Source organism: Notechis scutatus, chromosome 2 (assembly GCF_049901735.1).
Source record: "Notechis scutatus isolate UNSWTSFEM ecotype Mainland chromosome 2, rNotScu1.2, whole genome shotgun sequence".
Taxonomy (NCBI): domain Eukaryota; kingdom Metazoa; phylum Chordata; class Lepidosauria; order Squamata; family Elapidae; genus Notechis; species Notechis scutatus.
Genome location: NC_142010.1, coordinates 96,713,232 through 96,738,465, shown reverse-complemented (window position 1 = coordinate 96,738,465; position 25,234 = coordinate 96,713,232).

Sequence of the window (25,234 nt, the reverse complement as noted above, 5' to 3'; positions counted from 1 at the left end):
CTGCAATTTTGTGACAACTCCGATGATATCATGTTGTACATGTGCATGAAGGTATATACAGTGCTATAAAAAGTGAGTAATTTATATTGTAGTTTCATTTGTGCCACCTAGAATCATTGTTTGAAATGGCAGTCATATAAGTTCTGCAAATAAATAAAATAAAGAAACAAATTTTCTTTCTTTTCTTGCATGGTTATTCAGGACATTGGGAACATTGCCTCTGTATTTATTGCAGACAATTAAATCTCATGAAATCTGAACCAAAAATAGCAGTTATGTCTTTTTTTTTTTACTATAATTCACCTGCACAAGTTGCTCTCATCCAAGTAATACTCTATTTCAGGTTGTCTCATTTGGATAAACTACAGTTGGTATACAATGACTTCTCCCTTGTCTTCTCTTAACTGAAAGAAATTGAATCAGCCTTACCTGTAACAATATTATTGTTTCCCCATAATTGCAATTAGTAAGCCCATATGAACTATAGGTTTTGAAAGATAAATGTTTTTAATAACGGCACAACATTTTGCTTCTATGGGCTTTGCCCCATTGCCCATAACTACATGCATGCTTTATTCTACCTCTTCCCTCTGATCCCATAATAATGTCTTCATTTGTTTTCAGCCACAGATAAACTTAAGTCTTTCTTAATTATTCTAGGAAAATGTCCCCACATTAAGTGAAAGATTGCTATAAGTGGGACCAAAAAGGCACTTATTGGTCTTTGTGGAATACCCTTATCTTCTCTAGTCACTGGCCATCTTCTCTTCTGCTACCATAATAAAGAGTTCAGCATAGTAGTAGTGTTCCAGTGGTTTATCAGATCTATTTATTTATAACAATTATCATCAAAACATATTAACAATAATATTTACTTAATATTTACAAGCCCCATTGTCTTATGCCAGTAATTAAAATAGATAATTTCTCAACCTTTAAAAAGTTTATTTTGTGCTTGTGTGTGTTTATTGTCTTTTAAGATCACACTCTGAGAATTTACAAAAATAAGTTTATTCAGTTAGCACAAGGGAAGAAACTCTTAGTAAATACATTTTCTTTTCTATATGATTAAAATGATAATGTCAAAGAACTTGCCTGAAAGCATAAAACTTGGCATAACCAGATAAGCATTTCACTTATGGTGCCTTGTGTAAGTTATACTCTAAAGATCAGAGCAGTATGTGGAAGAGTGAATTTGTTTTTGCCCAGCATTAGCTGCATTTATTGGTCACAATTATCTACCAATTCAGTCAAGATTTGATAGCCAGCTTATTCCAGAGCCCCCAAAGAATCAATAATGTATCCATGAGGGACTGAATGAGTTTAGAAAGCATGTTTCAGAAATTTCCAAGAGAAAGTTGTGTAGCCATGAATAAAAATATGTAAACTGCTGAAAATCCCCCAAAAAGAATCTACAAAAAGCTCTTGTCCCGTAAGAGAGTACTTTTATTTCTTAATACATAACTAAAAAGTTTTTTTTTCTGGTTTATGAACTACAGTAAATGCTTTCCCTTTCCCAGTTGTTAGTTTTTGGGAATATGCAACAGGAAATATTTTTTAAAAAGTAACAAATGGAAAAAGAGATTCTTTCTTCATTTTAAAGATTATATGTTCATGTAAATGTTACATATTATCCCTTCACCAGGTAGTTCTCATATCTTGTGTGTGGTGAAAATTTTAAGAAAGGCAACTAGACTTTGTTTTTCCTTGAAGACATTTCACTTCTCATCCAAAAAGCTTCTTCAATTCTAACTAAAGAAACATTTGAAAAAGCACTTTTGGTACTGAGAATAAACACTGAAAATAAGAAAAGAATAATTAGTTGCAGGAAGTATTAGAATATTTAATACATTCAGGAATGTATTAAAGAGAATCCAATATATTTCAAACAACTTGTAATGTTTCATTATATCAACATTTCATTACAATTGAAATACATTACAATTTTCTCTATCTACAAAACATCCCACAAGCAGACCAGGAAAGCAAAATCTTTTGTTTTACCCACTACTATTCCTCAGGACCATTATCTAGTAGTAAATGGATCTGGTTGTAAAGACACCCAATGCAACCATAAGAAGTAGTCTGAAATTACTTAATTCCTTTAAATTCAGCCAAGGTCGTCACATCCTGATTGTAGGAAATAATAATATAAGTATTAGTAATATCAAGAAAGGTTTTGTATTATCCAATAGTGTGATTCTGCTTCTATTCTGACAAAGCAAGAAAATGACACATTTTAGCATTGAAATGCAGTTAGCAGTTTTAATTTTTTTAAAAAGAAAGCAAAAGAATGAGCAAAACTGCCCACTTACTTTTGCTTCCTCAGCTCCACCAGTTGAGAGATAGGAGGCATTGAATGTGAGTCTAATTTTGATCTCAGAAATAACAGAACAATAGGAGAAAAAGGATATTACTGAGTGCTGAGATTTATTAAAATATGCCATTAGGGAAACACTTGTCCTTTTCAGTTTCTAATGAAATGGAGCCAGTGGAGACAGGCATCTATTTCTAAAACCATATTCAGGTGTTATATTAACTAGACAATCATAGCATATAAGTTTAGGGGGAAAGTACTATCTCCCAGGATGTTCATTTCTGAACAAGTATCAGAAGGTAGAACAGTATTGAGGAAATATATTAACTTGTGAACCTCCACTCAGATAGCTTATGGTTGAACTCAGGTACAGGCATAGAAAGCTGTAAATGAGGTAATTTCCACAAGATAGATGTTCCCCAGATGCCTGTCCTCAAATTATAACATTGATGTGGCATCCTTCAGTCAAGGAATCTCAGCACAACTTGCAAAGTAAGCTATTCTAATTAATTTAATGCCTGGAGAGGGTTTGATGCAGATTTATTCTGATGTATACTAATTTATACTAATGCATACTAATGTTCAATCAGACAAACCTGCTGGCTTTTCTAGTAGAAAGGACTTAGAAATACCCTTTTGTGTAAATATAACTATATACCGAAGACTAGCAGAATGTAATTCTAGTTGCTAAATTTCACTTCTTTTTATACTGAACACTCATTTAGCATGACTAAGACATTGTTCAGTGTTCATAAAGAATTTGATGAAGCTGCCAAAATTCACATTTTCAAAAGAAGCAAAACCTAAGCTAAACCAAGCATCATTTCACTCTGGGTTGCATTCAAAGCATTTACAACTGTCTGCCGGACACTTCTGTGAAGGTGGCACCTCCAAGTGCAAATGTTACAAGTTGTAGCTTTTAAGAAAGAAGTCTTTCACTCTCCCTTCCCACTCACAGCCAAAAAGATTTTTTTTTTCCGGTGTCACTTTAGGAAGGAGAATCGAACAAAGAAAAAAACTTTTCCCTTTAGGGTATTCGCAGCTTGTAACTCTCACAAGGAACAATGGATACTTAACAGCTTTCAAGGTTCCAAATAACTTTCTCCCGTCTTGTCCCAGCCAGAAGCAACTTTCACTTCTCTTTCAGCTCTCTCCCTCCTGCTCTTGCTTACCCGGCTGCAGCTTTCTTCGTGGCGGCCATTGCTGACCGCCGTTCCTCCGCCTCGGGAAAAGGAGTTTAGCCAGCTGGGGAGGGGTTTGCGGCACCCCAAACCCCTTGCCGGATCCCCTATCTTCCGCTGCCTCTACAGGGCAGCTGTGTCCCCCAGATCCAAATGGATCGGGGAACCTTGGGTGAACGCAGCAGGGATCGTACAGTGGCAAATCCCTGCCGCCACCGAAAGCTAGCAAACCGGAAGGGCTGAGCAAAATTTGAAAATAAGGAGAAGATTGCCTAGAATTGCAAAGAGTTTAAAAACTTCCAAAAAATATACTTGAAAAGGATTTGTGATTACTTTAACCCCAGAAAGAGAAAGTCAAGAGGAAGAAGGTATCTAAAAGAAACAGTCTGTTTGGATTGTTTGGTGATTTTGGAACCTTTGGAAATTATTTCTGATTAAATCATCTGGGTGGTTGTTTGTAAAAACTTTTTCTCTACACAATGGCATCATCTATGGATGAATTGGAACTTATATATCAAAAATTTGAAAGAGAAAAACAAGGAGGTGAAGTTGGACTTGGCACTATTTTCCAATACTTAGAAATGGCGGTTTATATTTATGTGAAGCAGAATGAGGATGATGGGGATAAAGAAGAAGGAGAAGCCATCTTTGATGAGAAAAGGACTTTGATTGGAGAAGGAAAAAGCGGAGGTCTTTAAGATCTGGAAAACAGCCCAAAAAGAGAAGAATAAGGTGGAAAAGGGATATTATGTTAAGAAACAACAGAAAGAGGGAAAGCAGAATAAAAGGGAGGTGGGGAGACAAGGGGTTAAAGAGGACAAGGAGAAGAAGAAGCAAGGGAGAAAGGATGGTGGGGAGCAAGATATTAAGAAGCAAAAGTTTTTCAGAGATAATGGATAAGTCTTATTGTTAATGGGATTCTAGAAGGTACATAAGATTGCATTTTTATATCTGTATTTAGAAGTAATTATAGAAAATTAGAAATAATATGTAGTTTAAAATGTGATAAAATATTTAACATAAACAAGTGAAATTTTTGTTAAGAAAAAGGGAGTATTGTAATGAAATATGATCCAAGATTGTGATGTGGGGTGGGGTGGTAATAATCGTGGAAAGCACAAGTGTTCCCACAAAGGCATGACATTCAATTGAAATGGATAAAATGTTTAAGATATAAATGATTGTCAATATTAATATTTAGAAGATGGTATATTAGCAAACCTTTTGTGAAATGAGATTTGAAGTAGAAGAAGGAGGAACATTTCAATGAAATATTGAGCTATAATATGTGATGTGGGGGGAATAATTTTGAAAAATAGGGCTCTCATAAAAGCATGTGATTTAATTGAAAAGTAATGAGTTAAATATCTAAGATATGAATGAATATCAATATTAATGAATAGATTTGTATTATTTTTGATAATATAGTATAATTTTAGAATGTACCAGACAGAATCCCAATGTAGGTTATGTATTTTATATTAAGTACTATAAATATAGGGGAAAAGACAAAGGCATCATACTCCATATAGTGTATAGGAGAAGTACTTCTTCTTTTTTTTTTAAAGAAGAAAAATAAATGATTGGCTGGAATAGAACAGACAAAGAATAATAAATATTACGATATGAATTGAGAGGAGATAAAAAAATAAAAATGAAATAAAATTGAGAAAAATTTAAAGGAGAGGAGAAGTTATATAGAAAATTGAAAATGTTAAGAAGATATGAAATGGTATGTAAAATGAATATGAAATTCAATTTGTGTCTGTACCAAGAGTTTTAACCCGGGACTAAGCAACTTTCAGAAAAGAGATTTTTTATACTTTTATGTTTTATGTTTATGTGTATTTATGTATTGTTTGTCTTGAAAAATAAAACTTGTTTTAAAAAAAAAAAGAAAGAAAGAAGTCTTTAACAAACAATTCTTTTGTGAAAGAAGTTTTAAGAAAGAAAATTTCATAGCATTCTTCCACTTTTTACTATGTTGTTATAAACCGTGATACATTATATTATTTTGATACAATAATATTTATGACATAACTAAAAATTCTTGAAATTTTTATTATTTAGATGACTTAAAGTATTCTAAATTAAAAAAGTTAATATTCTACTAGTCTTAGCAAGTATTAGTGAATTACATCAAGGTATTTGCTATATAAACACAAACATATCTATCTATCTATCTATCTATCTATCTATCTATCTATCTATCTATCTATCTATTTATTTGCTATGGATATGTATCTGTTTGTGTTTGTGTGTATATGTAATATATCATTTTTATAAAAGAAAAAAATGAAGAAAGCAAATTTAAGAGAAATTAAAATACTAAAATATTAAGAAAGGAATAGAAAAAAGAGAATAAAAATAAAACATAGCTGAGTTTCTCACTTCCAACTTTATATACATTTGATATTTTGCAATATTTGTATACATTTAGGTCATTTTAGAAACTAAGTCATTTGCAGTGCTAAGTTCTAGTGTACATAGAACTTTAGCTCAATTTAGTCAAGAACATATACATATGCATTGCAATTGTTACATATTCTGCAATAAGTATTTTCTTTGGTCAAGTTTTAGGTGATAAGCTTAAAGCATTTTGTTATAAAAATATATTTTGCTAATTTTTATGATAAAGATGGAAGAAATAATTTCTTCCTTCAATGTTTTGTTCATAAACATATATAATTCGCTTAATAATGCAGCTGTTGAATCAGTTGTCAAGAAGTGCAAATGTACTGTAAATTATGCTAATTTCTTAATTAATGTAATAGTATATTTTCCTATTATTATTAAACTTATTAATTTCTGTTCTGATGATGATGATTCAATATTTTTTCTTTATTTTTCTTGGGATATTTAATTTCATAATTGTTAGGAAACCTCAATATAGTAATTGAACTAAAAACAAAATGTACCATTACATCAAAATATATACTTATTGTTTTGTCTTTAGAAATATTAATTGCTAAATAAATAAACAGGTCCCATCCTTTCTGCTCAATTATGGATATTCTCCCTTTCTATTGATGCCATAATCTTCAGTTAACCCTTTACTATTTCCAGAAGCATTCCAATATTGAAGAGAAAAGTAAGTAGAGCTAATACATAGAGTTATATTAATTATAAAAGCAATAGTATCATTCAAAATAAGATAACATTGCTGATTCTGTAAACCCTTTAGAGAGAGCTGTACAGTACTGTGAAGTGGTATACAAGTCTAAGTGTGATTGCTATTTACTTTATTTAAATAAAGTATTGGAATTATTTCATTCAATAAATTGTATATTGCTGTTATCTAAAATATAACTGTTCATAAAGATTTCTGTGAGAAAAATCAAAGAATTCAAAATATTATTGGTCTAGTGAAAATTGTCTTCCATCGTAAATAGTTATCACAAAATCTTTTTGTGCTTTTGCACATCTTTTTATAAATTTAGTTTGCCTGCCACAAAGTTGTAATAACTGTTGTTTAAATATATGTTGCTTCAAACCTACTGTTTTGGAAAAAGATATACAGACAACATACAGTACAAACTAGCTACTTAAAATACAACCACTTTTCTTGTGATTATTACACTTGCAGGGAACAAGTGTATAGCAATACCAATTTTGACAACAATTTTTAGCCTAGCTCCAAAACATTTTTACCAGCCATCAAATAAATATAAATTCTGTGTTCATTGTCTCATATGAGCAAATGCAGATTTATGTTCAGTGACTGAAAACTGGATGGAAAGTAAGCATATGTCCATCAGAAATTCTTTTCCTACTCTATGATGGAAAATGTTTGAGAATATACTGGCTAAGTGTTTTCTGCACACACAAAATTTAAGTGGATTTGATTTCACAGACCAAAATATTGTGTTTTGTTTCAACTGAATCAGGATCCCAATTTCTGGGATAAACATGTGAAACAATTATGTTTATGGGAAACATTTGCCTGAATACATATGATAAATTATATATTTCATTTTCTGCAAATAAGAAATTACTTGTACTCTCACAAATTTAATTTTACTTTTGAGCCAAACATGTTTAGTTCAAAAAATTTCTTATTTACGTACATTACTTGACAAAATAGGTAAACATATACATTTTTAACATTTTGACATGCTGATTATACAAATGAAAGATGAATGTGTGCTGCAAATCAGTCAAAATCATAATACAGTATAACATTAGTATCTAGAGCAAAAAATAATAACATTGAGACTGAGTATTTGCAGTTTATAATGTCCTCCAGGCATCGCTGCAATGAGAACTCACTAATAACAAGCTTTATATCTCTTTAAGAATGGTTAGCTAAAGCTATAAATCTCTTGTGCAGAAATATCTTTAAGTTACCTTAAACCAACATTGCAAATGAAACCTACTGACATTGAAATAACATGGATTTCCTGAAAAGAAAGAAAATTACTATTCAGGACCATTTGCAATGTTTGTGCATGGCAACTTAGCAGGCAAGAAAAGTCATTCCACACTGCAGTGCTTCCTGTCCACATTCATTTATATGTACTTATCCAATCAATTCGTTTCTCTTATGTCAATGCAAGTGGGTGTTTCAAAGCAAATCAACCTTTATGACCATGTGTTAAATATGTTGGGTTTTTCCACCCACTGTCAGCCAACCCAGCTGCTGTCCATATCATCTTAGCATAAAACTGTTGGATATATAAGCATTTGTACCCCTTAAAGAAACAAACTCGAATGAGAATTAAGGTATGTTCTATTACCTTGGAGAAACTAGATATCCAGTCTCTGGGCTAGCAGCCAATCTTGATGTTTTACTGCCAAAATGCATTCTAGTGACTGGCATGAGTTTTCCTATCAGGCTCAGCACTGATTCTGCAATTAAATTAGGCAGTCAGTGTAGTCTATTGGAAAGGAGCTTTGTACTGTGATGTGGAAATGCTTCTCTGATTCATTATTTTTCTGTGTGATTTGTTACGTTATAAAACCTAATACTTTCTATTACCTTTTGAGCATACAACAGGTTCTTTGGCATAACTTTTTATAACCAATGTAAAATGTATTCTTAAATGTTACTTTGTATTTTCACCCATAAATATGATTTTTTTTAAAGAAATGCAAGAATAATTAAAGAGATGATGTGGTGTTCTAAACAGCAGACTAAATTCTCTAAGTATCTTTATTTGATGACAATCTATATCATCACAGATTGTTGGTAATCTCATGACTTTACATTTCTAAGAAAACTGACTTCATTTATTTTTCTAATAATTTTCTAAAATTTTCTAAAAGGCAGATTATAATATAATTATATATTCCACAACTCAAATCTTGAAATCTTTGACATAATATTAGTTATGTCCAAATACATGTTAAGTTTAATGATTAATATGCTGGTTTCTGTGCATGTTGGATAAAAAGATTTATGTTGGAATGTACAGTGTACTAAAAATGTCATAGACTGGATTTAACTGAACTGGCCATCCCTGTTGCCATTGAAAGTCAGTGATGAATTTACTCTGTACTAAAATGAATAAACATATTCATTCTATGAGGGCTATCCACAAAATAGATTATGTTTTCGTCTGTAGCAAGAAGGGGTGGAGCTAGCGCGGCCATCTTTGGTCTGTGCGTCTGCCGCTCAGTCTGCATCTAGTCGTGCTAGTGGGAGGTTCGTATCGTTGCCCGTTATTTCACAGCAAACGTTTGAAATGTGTGCTGCAATTGAAAATCCCTCGAGTTGTGAGGTGCGATCAGTGATAAGGTTTTTGTTGGCAAAAACCATAAACCGATTGAAATTTTTCGGCAACTGTGTGAAGTGTATGGGGACAACATCATCACTGAAGGTGGGGTGTGCCAATGGTGCATTAAGTTTAAAAATGGCCAAACTACGGCACTTGAGAAGTCCTGAATGCTTTCAAGTGGGAGATTTTTCCTCATCCGCCCTACAGCCCCGATCTTGCACCAAGCGACTACCACTTGTTTCCGAGGATGAAGACCTGGCTTGGAACACAGCGCTTTGATGCCTGAGATTTGAGCCAGTCAGTCACGCCCGCCCGCAGTTCTGTGTCATCGTCAAAGCACTGTGTTCCAAGCCAGGTCTTCATCCTCGGAAACAAGTGGTAGTCGCTTGGTGCAAGATCGGGGCTGTAGGGCGGATGAGGAAAAATCTCCCACTTGAAAGCATTCAGGACTTCTCGAGTGCCGTAGTTCGGCCATTTTTAAACTTAATGCACCATTGGCACACTCCATCTTTAGTGATGATGTTGTCCCCGTACACTTCACACAGTTGCCGAAAAATTTCAATCGGTTTATGGTTTTTGCCAACAAAAACCTTATCACTGATCGCACCTCACAACTCGAGGGATTTTCAATTGCAGCACACATTTCAAACGTTTGCTGTGAAATAACGGGCAACGATACGAACCTCCCACTAGCACGACTAGATGCAGACTGAGCGGCAGACGCACAGACCAAAGATGGCTGTGCTAGCTCCACCCCTTCTTGCTACAGACGAAAACATAATCTATTTTGTGGATAGCCCTCGTACATAAGAATGTCGATGGAGATTCTCAGTCATCCAAGTCATGGTTGTACCAACGTTTTTTTTTTTTTTTTTTCAAGAGGCAACTGGACTTCCTTGTTTTTCTTTGAAGATATTTTGCTTCTCATTAGAGCTGAAAAAGCTTTTTAGATGAGAAGTGAATATCATCCATAAGAAATAAAACTTTAAACTGGAGACAATATTGGAATACAATTCTCTTACTCCTATTCCTATTGCTCTTATTCCTGAAAAGAAGTGATATAGCTTTCATCAAGACACACTGTGGGAAATAAAATATTTATGATTTTAAAAAAACACAGCATTGTTTGTATTACACAAGTCATCTTTGCACACTCTCATAATAAAGGATACTCAGCTGACAATGCTATGATCATTGTTTTCTATTCAAATCCACTTGATAATCCAGTTGGATATTTTTCCTCCTTGAATTACTTTCAAGTCTCACTTTATTTTTAAGAGATAATTTTATAGCTGGGATTTCTGGGCAAAAAATGGCAGTCTAAAATATGACTTTGTTTTTTGCAGAGCTGACTATTGCAGCAGAACCAGCATCCAACAAAAGGATCAGCACCTCAAAATTTTTCTCTGGATAAAAGGGACAACCTGGGATCATTCATCTATATGGGATCCATATAGATACTCTATGTATTGAGACCAAAACACAGCAGTCTCTTATGGGATTTAGAGCTCTTGAAGTCAAGGGAAAGTCAGCTTTCTCAAAGCTAGACTTTTAGCCAGAGTTTGGAGGTTTCAAAGGGACATTGAATTCTCTACTTCCTTTATTAATTACTTCTGGAAATCATTTGTTAAATGTATTTTGGAAATTAAGAACTTTCAATCAGAACCACAAATTTCATCCATCTTCAATCTTTAATGAAGCAAGTGTTGTACGTGCACGTGTGTGTGTATAATATTTCTATGAATAAAAGTAAATTAATTTTTATGATTTTTAATGAAATAAAACAACAATCTTGTGATTAGAATATTGATTTTGAAAAGGTTTTAAACAGATGGATTGACAATAGATGGATTGACAATAAGTTTTTTGAAATAATGTGGATTCTTTAAAATCCAATTAAAATTTGTACAGAGATTTTGAATCTAAATATAAGAAATCTTCCCACGGGAAAACACTGAGGGTTCAGGGGCAAGAAAGCATGATAAGAAACTTTGAAGGCTGGGTACTAAAGGCATCCTGAAAGAACTATTTTAAATTAAATGAAAATACAGAGAGAAAAGCATTTTAACTTTGGAAAAATTCAAGGATATTTGGCAACAATTCACTAAGAGTTTTTTTAAAAAAATATTGTCTATTATCATAAACAGGATTTAAAAGAAGAGATAGAATAGGATAAAAATGAGAATCAGAATGTTTTGGGAAAAATGACAAGTTACAAGTATGATAAAAAGATGTTACACAAAACTTACAGATGAAAGTGGATGAAGTCTTAGTAATTAAAGGGGTACACAAATGATAAATCAAAAGAGGGATTTGGATAATTTTCTTATCTTGGAGTTACAACAGAGAAAAATTATATTTATAAAAATGTTCCTGAGAAAATGAAAAGATGAAATGAAAAGAAATCAGCTTCTGGGACACTATTTAAAGGGTATAAACATCAAGATTTTTAAAAGTAAAAAATAAGGAATATATAGTGGCTTATTTGATTAAGCTTACAGTATATTCTATTCTTTCTAGTAGCTGTTAATGGGTTTTCTCAACTAGGATGGAATGAGGAGGCTTTAAATTTTTTGTTTATAAATAAGATATGAGAAGAAGACTTTTTGTTGTAATTTCAAAGATAATGATAAACTAAGGTGTTAAAAAGAAAAGAAAGAAATTCAAAGGATTTATTTGATTAGGGTTAAAATATATGCATTGTTATTTGTGAAAACATTTAGTGGACTTGGTTAAGATTGAATGAAGAAGCTTTATAATTTACTTATTGATAAGAAGTGAGATATAGGAAGAAAAGATATTCCGATTAAATGTTAGACAAGGTAAAAAGTCACTGAAATTATTTGTATCTGTCTTGAAAAAGGAAGTCAGTTTTTATACTTTTTTCTCCCTCCCCCTTTTTTGTCTGATTTTTTTTTAAAAAAATACTTGAATATTTTCCTAGTTTATGCTAGCTTTTTTATCTTTGTATTTTTAAACTTTAATAACATTTTTTTTTTAAAGGAGACAATTTCACAGTTGTTTCTTTTCAAACATGACATTCTTCAGCTTGCCATTTGTCAGAGAGTACTATTGCTTAGAAACCTCAATGGGTTAGAAACCTCAATGTTATAATAACAAATTTAGAAGTTTGACAATACAAGGAAGTTTTACGGGCTTGGTCATTCTGCCTGGTCCACAGAAAGAAAAGAAAAACAAAGACCACCCAGTATTTTGGAATACTGATTTTAATCCAGAAGAGCAGAACTGAAGGAAAATGAAGCAGGGAAGGTGTGTCTGGGGGATAATCACTTTGTGAATGTCCAAATTTCATTGCTGTTAAACTCAATTGCTGTTCAAAACCATCTGCTGGAATGGTAATTTTGTAAATAAATAGAGATTAGGATAATTCATTAATCCTTTGTCTCCTGCCCACTCATTATTTCTCTAAGAAAGTAGGCCATTTTCTTAGCAGCTAAGTGTGGGTTAACCTCCAAAGACAAAGCCAATATTTTAATTGGCTTCCTTGGAACAAAAGGTTTATAGGCCTGCATAGAGAAGGCACATTTCCAAATCTATTTCATTATTTCAAATGTAGTGGCCCACAGAATTAGAATTAAATGCATGGTGTTCATATTCATCAGAGCAACTGTTTTTAAGGAAAGTATAAATTGGCATACTTGTTACTCAGAATGTGGATTTAGTCAATCATAAATATTAAGTCATTGTTTCCATATAGGTTTGCTAGATTCTGCTTCACCTCCATCCCTTGTTGGCTTAAAATTAACTGTTACATTCAATCCCTCACTTGGTCTATCTGTATTTTGTCTATTGATCCTTATCCTTATCAATCTTTGCCAGCATCCAGAAGCATCCAGGCCTTTTCCAACATATAATTCCTGGACTGATGGGCTTCATATTATTTTCTTAACTATTGGATGCTTAAATTAAATATGTGCCACAGTTCCAAACCAAGCCAGCAATAGAAGAGACCACACTGTGAGCAAAATGGGTCTCTTACTGGAGTCTCAGCTTGGCATGTGGTGAACAATACAAGTAAAAGGATTTCTAGCCAGCACTACTGGCTTCTGCTAGCTAGCTGGCTTTATGGACTCAGCACGCTCTACTGTCCTGCTCCTGGCTGGCTCCAGCAAGTATTTTTCTTGCCCAGATCCAGCAAGCACTCTTTGAGCCTGGTTGTTCTCTGGTTGGTTCCAACAACGACTCTTCAGGCCTGGCTGGCTTCTAAACCGACCACAGCTGGCTTGCCTTCGTGGCTCCTCTCCCCAGTATGAGTTCCATCCCCCAACAGCCATCTGTGGCCCCATGTATCCCTCTCCCCCTGCACGTGTGTGGCAACTCTGAAACAGTGCATTGTGGCCACTTTGAATGGCGCACTGTCTCGGATGTTGACAATATGATTGCGCAGAGAAGGATGGGGTTCATCACATTTATCAAAAAGAGAATTTATTTTTGACTTTGCACCAAAAAAGAGGAACATCAAACTGATTCTCCATGGTGAATTAGCTACATTTTCTTTCTATGTTGGTTTACCTGGTTATAGAACATAAACAGGGCTGTCCCACTAACATAGCATCTCTTGAGCATTTCAGTGCAGGAAGGTGTCAGTTCATCATAGCAGTTTTCTCAGACTTTTCACAAATCACTTGAGTAAGTTTATCATCTGCTCAACAACTTAAAACATGTTTTGATAGATTGTATAAAATCACTTTTTAATTTCTCCCTGGTAGTCAACGTTAAACACCCTCTCCCCACCCACAATAGTGATGATCTTTTAAGACCCAAACATGCTATTCTCAGGCAGAGTCTTTGATAATTAGATGTGATGATACCAAAATGTGGGATCATAGAATAATTTCTGCCTCTTATATTTTTTTATGATGATGCAACAAAATTACAAGAAGGTAGACTTTGCATTACAACAATGTAATTATGTTTTGTCACTTATTTCCCTTTTGTGGTTGCCTGTGCTTTTCGAGGGAGATATATCTCCTCTGAATGCTGGTGCTCTCTGAACTAGGATTTTCTTGCAGATGTTTCATTACCAAACCAGGTAACATCATCAATGCTGACGTTACCTAGTTGGTAATGGAATGTATGCAAGAAAGCAACCAAGTTCAGAGAGCATCAATACAGAGCAATCAACATTCCCTTCTACCAATATTATGTTTTTTTATGTTTGTCTATAAGTTCCTGTAATTATGATCAAAAAGGGTTTGTGGCCCATGATTAAAAATCCCATGCAGATTGTCTAATAGAATTGTTAGGAGAGAAAAAAAACAATCAGCAGTAGAGAAGGGTGAACTGGTAACTCTAACATGGAAGTATGGGAACTTGATCAATATATTTACAATATAAAAGTTATATTACTGTGTGTGTGTGTTTGTGTGTGTATGTGTGTGTGTATTTCATTCTTTTGATCTCTTATACACCAGTGAATCAAGGAGATGTCTGTCTGAACTGTTTCTGAGTATTATTTTTTTGTTATTGTTGTTTCGGCTTTCTTTATCTAGACAATTATTCTTGCATAGTTTGATCAAGGTCATCTTCCTTAATATCTATACAGAAATATTATTCCTGCTTATTTATAAGTAAATTAAGCTGAGATTCTTCCAAATAAGAATGAATCATATAACAGTTAGCTTTCAGATTTATCTTCTTTTGTCAGCAAAATAATGACAAGTTGAATGACAGCATTTGTAACCCCAGAGTCTCTCTGCATGTTGAGTATATACACTGTTGTGCTCTTTCTTGCTCTCTCTCTCTTTTTCTCTTTCTCTCTATCCGTCCCTCCCTCCCTCTCTCTCGCCATATACATTACATACAGTATACATATACATATCCATTTTTGGAATCATGGTACAGTGGTGGTTTATATTTTATAATTGCTCTTCTAATTTGTATAACAAAGAGGATAAAAGTAGAACTAAGAATGACAGTAATAATAACAGAATGTTAAAATAAATTCTAATTCACGTCTATTATTTTACATGTTGAAAAAACATTTTCTTTCCACCTTTGTAATAGTGCTATATTTATTTGTTACAGCAATTGGCAGTACTCAACCATCTTTGGACTTCCTGAAAATAGTTTAATTTTCACTTTAAGGTTAAGTTTTAACAAGTTTAAACTTTTAAGCAAAATTTAAAAAGCAACCCTAATAGAAAATAATGACAAAGCTCATATTTATACATGTACCCAAAATGTCATGCATTTATCCATATAGTGACTAGCAATCAAACTTGACTCAATGGAGTCATAAGTTTTTTACTTCATAATATCCACTCCAGTCACTCCCACTTTCCTGTAATTTAAGACTAGCCACCCAGTGCTTAATTAGTACAGGCAATCCTATCTCAATTGTTTTAAATTTTAATCTAGTGATAATCTGACATATGACTTTTAGAAGATAAGAAGCAGAGGTGGTATTCACCAGGTTCTGACCAGTTCTGGAGAACCTGTAGCGAAAATTTTGAGTAGTTTGGAGAACCAGCAAATACTACCTCTGACTGGAGATTTTACAGTATCCTTTCCCTGCCATGCCCACCAAACCACGCCCACAAAACCAGTAGTAAAAAAATTTAAATCCCACCACTGTAAGGAGGTGAATGCTGCAGTTTAATGTTGTAGCAAATGTCTCATTTAGAATTTGTTTTTATTCCTGTTTCTGGTCCCAGGCCAAAGTTTAATGGCTGCTGTAAAATTACATTCTGTGCAATGCATAGAGATACTGCTCATTTTTCTATTTTAATTTAACTTTTTTTTAATGTTCTTGCACTTTTTGCTTTCTCTTTTTTTTCTTTTTTTTACTGTTTTCTTAGTAATTTTATATTAGCTTGTATTAATTTTTAATATTCTTTTTAGGAATATTTAATAAAAATATATTATTTATTTATTTATTTATTTATTTATTTATTTATTTTAGTGTATGAGATGCTTAAAATGCTGAAATGTTAAGAAAAGCATGTGCACATGTCTGGTAAACATATTTCTTCTGTAACCGGCCATAAAACACTGGAAATTATAGTTGCATACACACCAAGCAAAGTTTTTATTATATACCTCTGTGTGTGTGTACACATACATATATCTCATAAGCTTAGGTGTAGCTCTGGCTCTTATGATTATGAAAACATTATTGAATTTCTGATGCTTTGCTCTTTAAATGACAGATTCAGCATATGGCATTGGATGTCATTAATTTCACATCCCTGCCCTCCCCCCCCCCGCCCGACAGCTGATTGTCGGGTATCTGGCATGCAAGCACAGAGATATATAGCATGCGCGGTGGGGCCGTGCATCCATGCGCAGGGGGCATGAGGGCCCCGCGCACATTGCCTTCTGGGTGCTGGCATGTGAGCGCGTGCATGCAAGTGCATACACAATTTTCAGCACAGGAGCCACAGGAGGTTAAAATATATACATTGTTATTTGTGAAAACATTTAGTGGACTTGGTTAAGATTGAATAAATAAGCTTTATAATTTACTTATTGATAAGAAGTGAGATATAGGAAGAAAAGATCTTTAGATGAAATGTTAAGGTGAAAAGTCACTGAAATTATTTGTATCATTGCCTTCTGGGTGCTGGCATGCGAGCACACACATACAAGCACATGCACAATTTTCGGCAGAGGAGCCCAAAAAGGTTAGCCACCACTGACATAGAATGTAACATGGGTTATAGTAACTCTTAGTTGTATTTTATACAACAATAGTCTCTCAAAGCTCTCTCTGATCTTCAACTCATTTTCCTACAGATTTAAATTCAGCCTATGACCAAGAATGCTGCCTTCCACAAGAATGGGATGAAATCCAAAGATACCTTCCTGAAAGTATCTCTAGTGAAATATGTTCAGTTTCAGTAACATTACTGTCAGAGATAAAACTACCCAGTTTTCACCATTTCTCTTGAGCTTTTTCAATATGAATATGAATTCATAGTTAAGGGCCAATAAACCAGATTTTTTTCCATTCTATATCACTTTCAGTTTTCAAAGTATTTATTTCTTAATCTATTCACCTCATATATAGCTATTTTGTATGTGTTATTCTTTTTTGCATAAGAATTTCATTTAAAAAAAACCACATGTAGACAATTTCTGTATTCTGGCAAGATATTCGTGAAATTGGTTCTTCCCAGACGAAATCCTTGATCCCTCATTAAAATGTATGTTTATCTTGATCTCAGTATCTTTAATATTAATCATGCATTTTAAATAAAGTTATGTCCTGTTTGTTTAATGTTTTATTTCCCTTCTCTTCCAATTTACCACATTCTTGGTAGACAATACATCAGATATTGCCCTCTAGTTCGTATTGCACATATCAGTGATTGCTGCCTCATGTTAACATTCATTTAAAGCTACTGATTTAACATTTAAAATTTTTGAGGTTAATGGATTTGTATTCACAGATCCATTAACCTCAATAAAAACAAATGAGACCCCTTGTGAACTAAAATAAGCACAGATCAAGGATACACTTCCACTAATACTTACTGATAGCATTTAGACTGTGCTGTTAAAATGTCAGATCACTAAAAAGAGTGGTAATGCATATTCAAGGTGAATTTCATTGTTTTATCACAACTGTGACCTCCATTTCAATAGCTTAATATAAATTCATACAGCATTGGCCTGTAAACATTTTTCTCCTTAAATAACATACTTCAAATGTTCTTTCATCTTGAATATCACAAACAAATTGATTTTCCTAATCAAGTTCAGCATTTTTTACTTGTAGAATGTATGTCCAGTAGTACAAGATTAAAAGCTGAACTTGCCAGTAGGCCAACCTTTCAACGACTTATTGTTTCCATAATATTTCTTGTTGTTATTATTCAAATGGAAATTCCACTGCCAGTATCAAATTTGTTATAATAAACCAAGAGTTTCCAACAAAACTAAGAATAATAATTTCAAATAAAAATCAAGATAATTTTCCTAATTTGTGTGCCTGCATTTCTCTAACTTGAAAACATCAAGGACATTTTATACTTACATTTCATTTCAGTTCTTTGTCTCAATCATGCTTCTTCAGTATGATTCAATATCTCTTTTTATTAGGATATATTATACTAATATCACATTATCATCTATCTATCATCTATATCTATCATCTATTCATCCACCCATCCATCCAACTCACCACTATTAGCCATTGGGTTCTACATGTCTCCTTCTCTGAATTTATTTCTGTCATGTATTCTTTATTGGAAGACTATTCTTCCATTATTAAAATGATTTCAAATGTTATTCTTCATACTATAATATTATTTGCAATCACCTAACCTTCTGTCTGTCTGTCTGTCTGTCTGTCTGTCTGTCTCTCTCTCTCTCTCTTGCTATTCCTTCTCTTCAATGTATCTGTCAACATCTGTCTTTTTTATAATAGATCTTTATTTATTTATTTATTTTATTTATTTGATTTGCCAATTGTTTACAAGATAATAAGTATAAGTGTATACATAGTTGTGAATACATGAAATGGGTACATATAAGAAAAATAAAAGAAGAATAAGAGAAACAATAGGACAGGGATGGTAGGCACGTTGGTGCGCTTTATGCACGCCCCCTACAGACCTCTTAGGAAAGGGGTGAGGTCAATAGTAGACAGTCTAAGGTTAAAGTTTTTGGGGTTTGGGAAGAAACTACAGAGTCGGGTAGAGTATTCCAGACATTGACCACTCTATTGCTGAAGTCGTATTTCCTGCAATCAAGTTTGGTGCGGTTAACTTTGAGTTTGTATCTATTGTGTGCTCTTGTGTTGTTATGGTTGAAGCTGAAGTATTCATTGACAGGTAGGACATTGCAATGTATGATTTTATATACCATGCTTAAATCAGACCGAAGACGGCGTAATTCAAGGTTTTCTAGTTCTAGAATTTCAAGTCTGGTGGCATAAGGTATTCTACAATGAGTAGAGGAGTGGAGAACTCTTCTTGTGAAATATTTCTGGACTTTCTCAATTGTGCTAATATCAGATATGTAATGTGGGTTCCAGACTGATGAACTGTATTCGAGTATTGGTCTAGCAAATGTTTTCTGTGCTCTAGTTAGTAGTGTGATATTACCAGAGAAAAAGCTACGTAGGATTAGGTTAACAACTCTTAATGCCTTTTTGGCTATGTAGTTGCAGTGGGCTCTAGCACTTAGATCATTAGAGGTGAGTATTCCAAGGTCCTTTACAGAGCTTGGGTCATCAACAAGATCTTGACTATTCAGCTTGTATTTTATTTTCTGATTTTTTTGCCAATATGTAAGACAGAGCATTTATTTGTTGAGATTTGAAGTTGCCATTTGTTTGACCATTCTGATACATAGTCAAGATCTTTTTGTAGGGTAGCAGTATCTTGTTTGCCTATAGAATAGTAAAAGAAACTAAAATGAAAGTATGGGCCTGCTGCTAAGAAAACATGCTGGCATGGTAAGAGGGGATGACAAAAGGGCAGAGCTCATCAATTCTTACTTTGCTTTGGTATTGTCCCCAAAGAGGAACTTTGTTCAAATGTACCCAGGCAGAACAAATGAAGGCAATAGAAACATAAGGTAAATAAAGATAGATTTGGTAGTTCTTGGCTATGTAAATCTGTTTCTTTCTAGAACCAGAGGGATTATATTTAATAATTTTGAACAAGCTTGTAGGTATAATTTTAGAGGTTTTTTATGTGAGTTCAGGTAATTACTGTTCATTTGGGATCATTTAGAAAATACTGTGCTGTTGGCACGAACTATAGTGGATTCATAAAAAATAAATTATACAAAAAACTTCAGTGTCCTTTTTAATAGTGTGACCAATTTATTTAACAAGAACAGGGTACATATTGTATATCCTGATTTCAGAAAATATTCAACATGAGATCTTAGAAGAAAAGATAGCAGAATGTGAGCTGCACTATGATAAATTAGATGTCTAAAGAAAGGATTGAACAATTGTACTCAAGAGAGGACATCAATGACTTAATATCAAGAAGAAAAGGCTGAGTTGTGTACCACAAGCTCTATTCTTATAGATTCATAAATATCTTTAAAAGTTAGTTCAGTGTAAAAACCAGAAGACTAGAAACCAGAAAAGCCACAGCAGAGAAAAATGGTTTCTCTGTATTTGGTTAGGAAAAATCAAAGACAGAAATATAAGATGAAAGAGGGAGTACCATACTGGGTAGAAATACAGCAACTTAATCATTCATTATAGTTACATTGTGTAAAGCTACCAGAAACATTGAAGTAGCAAACACTTGTGGTAGCAACTGAGATTCTCTGGATGGTGCTAGATGCTACCAGAAGACTGCACATTTGGCTAAGGGGGGCTCTTTTATTACTGCATGATCTCATCCTCTATCTGTTAGGCTGGAAAGTCCCAGACTTTCCAGACATATAGGTGATCTCATTTACTAACATCACCACTAGTCTTAAGGATTGGTTGGGAGGTTGTAGTAGTATGGTTGAGAGGTTTCACCCATGTAGGATCTATTGTCCAATCCAGATGCTGTATCTATGTTGCCTTTGTCTTCCTGTAAGAACCCTATAAATGTAATAAACACTGCCCATGCAATCAGACATCTTGGCACCCTGCACAATGACTGATCACTGAAATACCACATATGGCGCCCAAACAGGGATATTTACCCTACGGGGACGCAGCTTCCAACATACTTGCCTTCATCTGGAACAGACCCCAAAGGTGCACACCACGTCCTACGGGATTGATCAGAGGTAAGTATGGGCTGTAATCTATCTCATCACCAGCAGAAACATGTTCAGGAGCTTAAATTCCTGTTACATAAATCAGGTGCAAACATACCTGAGGCTGATGGAAAAAAGCTGATTGAAGAGATAGGAAAGCTTTGTCCCTGGGACCCTGAGCACAAGATGCTCAGGTTACAGGATTGGATAAAGATAGGACATACTTTACATATTAAACCCAAGGCTCCAGTTCAAATATTACATTGATGGTATCAATGCTGTCATGCAGTGGAAACATCTGGCTCTGATGTCTCAGCAAAATAATAATTGGCTATAAGCCCCACTCCTGATTATGATCAGGTAAAAAATGTCACCTCAAAAATCTTCTCAAATTGGACTTTCAGCTCCTTCTGAGCAGGCTAAATTTTTTGATTCTCCAAGGCCATTGTACACCCCATAAGGCAAATATTAAAGGAACAATTAGAAAAAGGGGGAGATTCAAGGTAGAAACCCAGGACAGAGATAAATTTATTTGTTTAAAATTTTTATGTTTAATCTTTTTAATTATTTAATGCTTAAGAAAATAGAACAATGGATGTAACTAGAATGCAGGCAACTGCTCTCTTCTGATGCACTGGGTGGCAGAATTGAATGTAGAAGGCATGCCCCATTGAGTTCAATGGTCTACAGTTAGCTCTGCTGTTCAGAAGCATGGAACGAGACACAGATCCGTGTTTAAAATAGAGCCCCTCCATAAAGTACATTGGGGTTGATCAACGAAAATATAAAACATAAAAAACATAAAAACATAAAAACTTATGTTTTTATTTATTTATTTATATTTATTTTGATTTGTCAATCGCTTACAAGATAATAGGTATAAGTATATACATAGTTATGAATACATGAAATGGGTACATATAAGAAAAATAAACAATAGGACAGGGACGGTAGGCACGTTGGTGCGCTTATACACGCCCCCTACAGACCTCTTAGGAAAGGGGTGAGGTCAATACTAGACAGTCTAAGGTTAAAGTTTTTGGGGTTTGGGGAAGAAACCACAGAGTCAGGTAGAGTATTCCAGACATTGACCACCCTGTTGCTGAAGTTGTATTTCTTGCAATCAAGTTTGGTGTGGTTAACCTTGAGTTTGTATCTATTGTGTGCTCTTGTGTTGTTATGGTTGAAGCTGAAGTATTCATTGACAGGTAGGAAGTTGCAATGTATGATTTTATATACCATACTTAGATCAGACTGAAGATGGCATAATTCAAGGTTTTCTAGGTCTAGAATTTCAAGTCTGGTGGCATAAGGTATTCTACAACGAGTAGAGGAGTGGAGAACTCTTCTTGTGAAATATTTCTGGACTTTATCAACTGTGCTAATATCAGATACGTAATGTGGGTTCCAGATTGATGAGCTGTATTTGAGTATTGGTCTAGCAAATGTTTTCTGTGCTCTAGTTAGGAGTGTAATATTACCAGAGAAAAAGCTACGTAGGATTAGGTTAACAACTCTTAATGCCTTTTTGGCTATGTAGTTACAGTGGGCTCTAGCACTTAGATCATTAGAGATGAGTATTCCAAGGTCCTTTACAGAGCTTGGATCATCAACAAGATCTTGACTATTCAGCTTGTATTTTATTTTCTGATTATTTTTTTTGCCAATATGTAAGACAGAGCATTTATTTGTTGAGATTTGAAGTTGCCATTTGTTCCCCATTCTAATACATAGTCAAGATCTTTTTGAAGGGCAGCAGTATTGTCTGTGGCATTGAACAACTTTACATCATCAGTGAAAAGAACGCAGTTTCTCTTAATATGATCACAGAGGTCATTTATGTAGAGTATGAAGAGAGTTGGTCCTAGAACACTGCCTTAGGGGACATCACTGTTGACAAGTACAGAATTTGATAGGACGCTCCCAATTTTGACCATGTGGAAAGGGAACTTCACGAAGACAGTAGTGTCACTCAAATAGGAAAAGCCAAAGGGGAATATCAGGCCAGCCATAAAACAAATTTACATAGGAAAAGGGTTCAAATAAAAGGTATTAAAGAATCCCTATAGTCAAAAGCCTAAGTAATTAAGAAAACTAGACAAATAAGAAAAGGAAACCCTTACGAACACAGGACATACCAAATAAGCAAAACAAACAGACAAAAGACACAAAAAAATATAAATTACAAAAGAGACAGACAGGAGATTGCCACAAGACAAATATGAAAATTCATTATAAAGCTAAAAGAGATTAGGAAAAAAACCGATAATACAATCTAACCATCCCGCAGAGTTTGCCTTCTGCATCCCGTGGAGTTTGCCCTCCGGCAGGAATAAAGACAAACTCAAACAGCATTTGACACATTAAGCACAAATACAAACATTCACACGAAATCAACTCACAAAGGGAGAAAAGGGTATAAAAAACCAGGGACTTACCATAAGAAGCTAGCTAGCCCAGGAACACAGACTTCTCGCTGTCCCTCGCTTTCCTGAAAAATAAAAAGATCCAGCTTTCAAGCAGTTGTCCGTATCCTTGCGGAGCTCTCCCAGCGGGAAAATCGAATCCTCGAAGGAAAGGCATTTTGACACCTTTCAACAACCATTTGTTGTCTGTTTGACAGGAATGCTTCTATCCAATTATGCAGGTGTCCAGAGATACCATAAGATTTTAGTTTTAGGAGTAGTTTGTCATGTACCACTAAATCAAAGGCTTTACAGAAGTCGTCTATTGCTTTGCCCTGATCGAGTTTTGTAGTCCATATGTTTTTGCAGTGTAAGTGTTGCAGATTACATGATAGTTTTTTCCTGAAACCAAATTGTTTATTAGAGAGTAGGTTGTTTCTTTCTAAGTGGAGGATGATGGATTGGTTAATAATTGATTCCATGACTTTACAGGTGATGCAGCATAAAGAGATTGGTCTGTAATTTTCAACTAGGCTGGGGTTTCCTTTTTTGAAGATGGGGATGGCCGTGACTTGTGACCATAGGTTAGGCAAGGATCTGGTCCTGAAAGATTTTTCAAAGATTATGCTTAGAGGTTTGGCTATGGCAGAGGTTCAGCTATGTTGCTTTATATGTGTTAGGAAGAACTAAGAGAAGAAGAAAATGTTTACTATTCTTTTCAGGATGTGATTTCCATTAAAACTTCTTAGATGAGTATGTATAATAATGTATAATAAGTATATGCAGAATTGAATAGGATTGAATTGAAGAAAATATCCTTTACCTGTGTATAGCCCTAATTGGAACTGCTGTAGTTCAAAATAAATTAATTGTAACATATTTGGCAACCAGAGAATAAAATTGGCTTTTTGGATTGGATTTATAGCTGTCAGATAGGCAGTGGTTTGGGCCCACAATCGCCTTTGTGATTGGAACCACTCCTTGAGTTCTCCTAGTACTCTGAGAACAAATTATAGGTAGTCCAAAAAAAGAAAATGTGGAGATTTAAAGGGACAAAACCTTCCCAGGTCTGGAAATGTGTGTGAGAATGTGTCTGTATGTAATCATTTCCAGCTCTGGAAGATCCTCTACAATGGAGCTTATTGGCTCTTAGAACAGAATTGTAAATATGCAAGCTGTATGATTACAGTGTAAATTTGTGAGGATGTTGATGGTAAAAAAGTTGGTGTGGATGTTTGTGTGTTGACCCCGGTCATATATATGTAGATAACATAGTTAGGTTGACAATATATAAACTACAAATATATATATATATGTTTGTAGCTTTAATGTATTATGCTGTGTTCTGGTTGGTTAATTATGCTACAAGTTGCCATAAGAGGGAGCTATAGATCATGGTTTAATTCTTTTTCACTTTCTCTTTTTCACTGATGATCTCTCTTAATACTTATGCTGACTGACTATGGACCAATACTGGCTAACCCTGTTTATTTTGATGTTCTGTTGATATCGAAAGTTATCTGTTGTATTATGGTTTGATATTTGTCTGCTGCAAAAGACGTGAAACCGGTAAGAAGACTTTATAACTGGATATTTCTGGACTGTTAAAAATGTGTATGACATGGACTGTTTATTGGACTGTGCTATTTCTTCAAACATCAATATAACTTGTTCAACTCTGTGTGGCTGTATATTTATTCATAACTGTTCTCATAAACCATTTCCGTGTGCATATCCTTTTAATACAAGGGTTACTCTGCACATATCCTAACAACCCCCATCCCAGATTGAAAGGTGAGTAAGAAATAGCGTGTGTAAGGAAATGAGAATGGTCCAGACACGAAGAAGATCCCATGGAGAAATGTATGTGGTTTACTGGAAAGAGAGGATTATTTGTTTGTGTATTTGTGTGTGCTTTGCTGATAATGA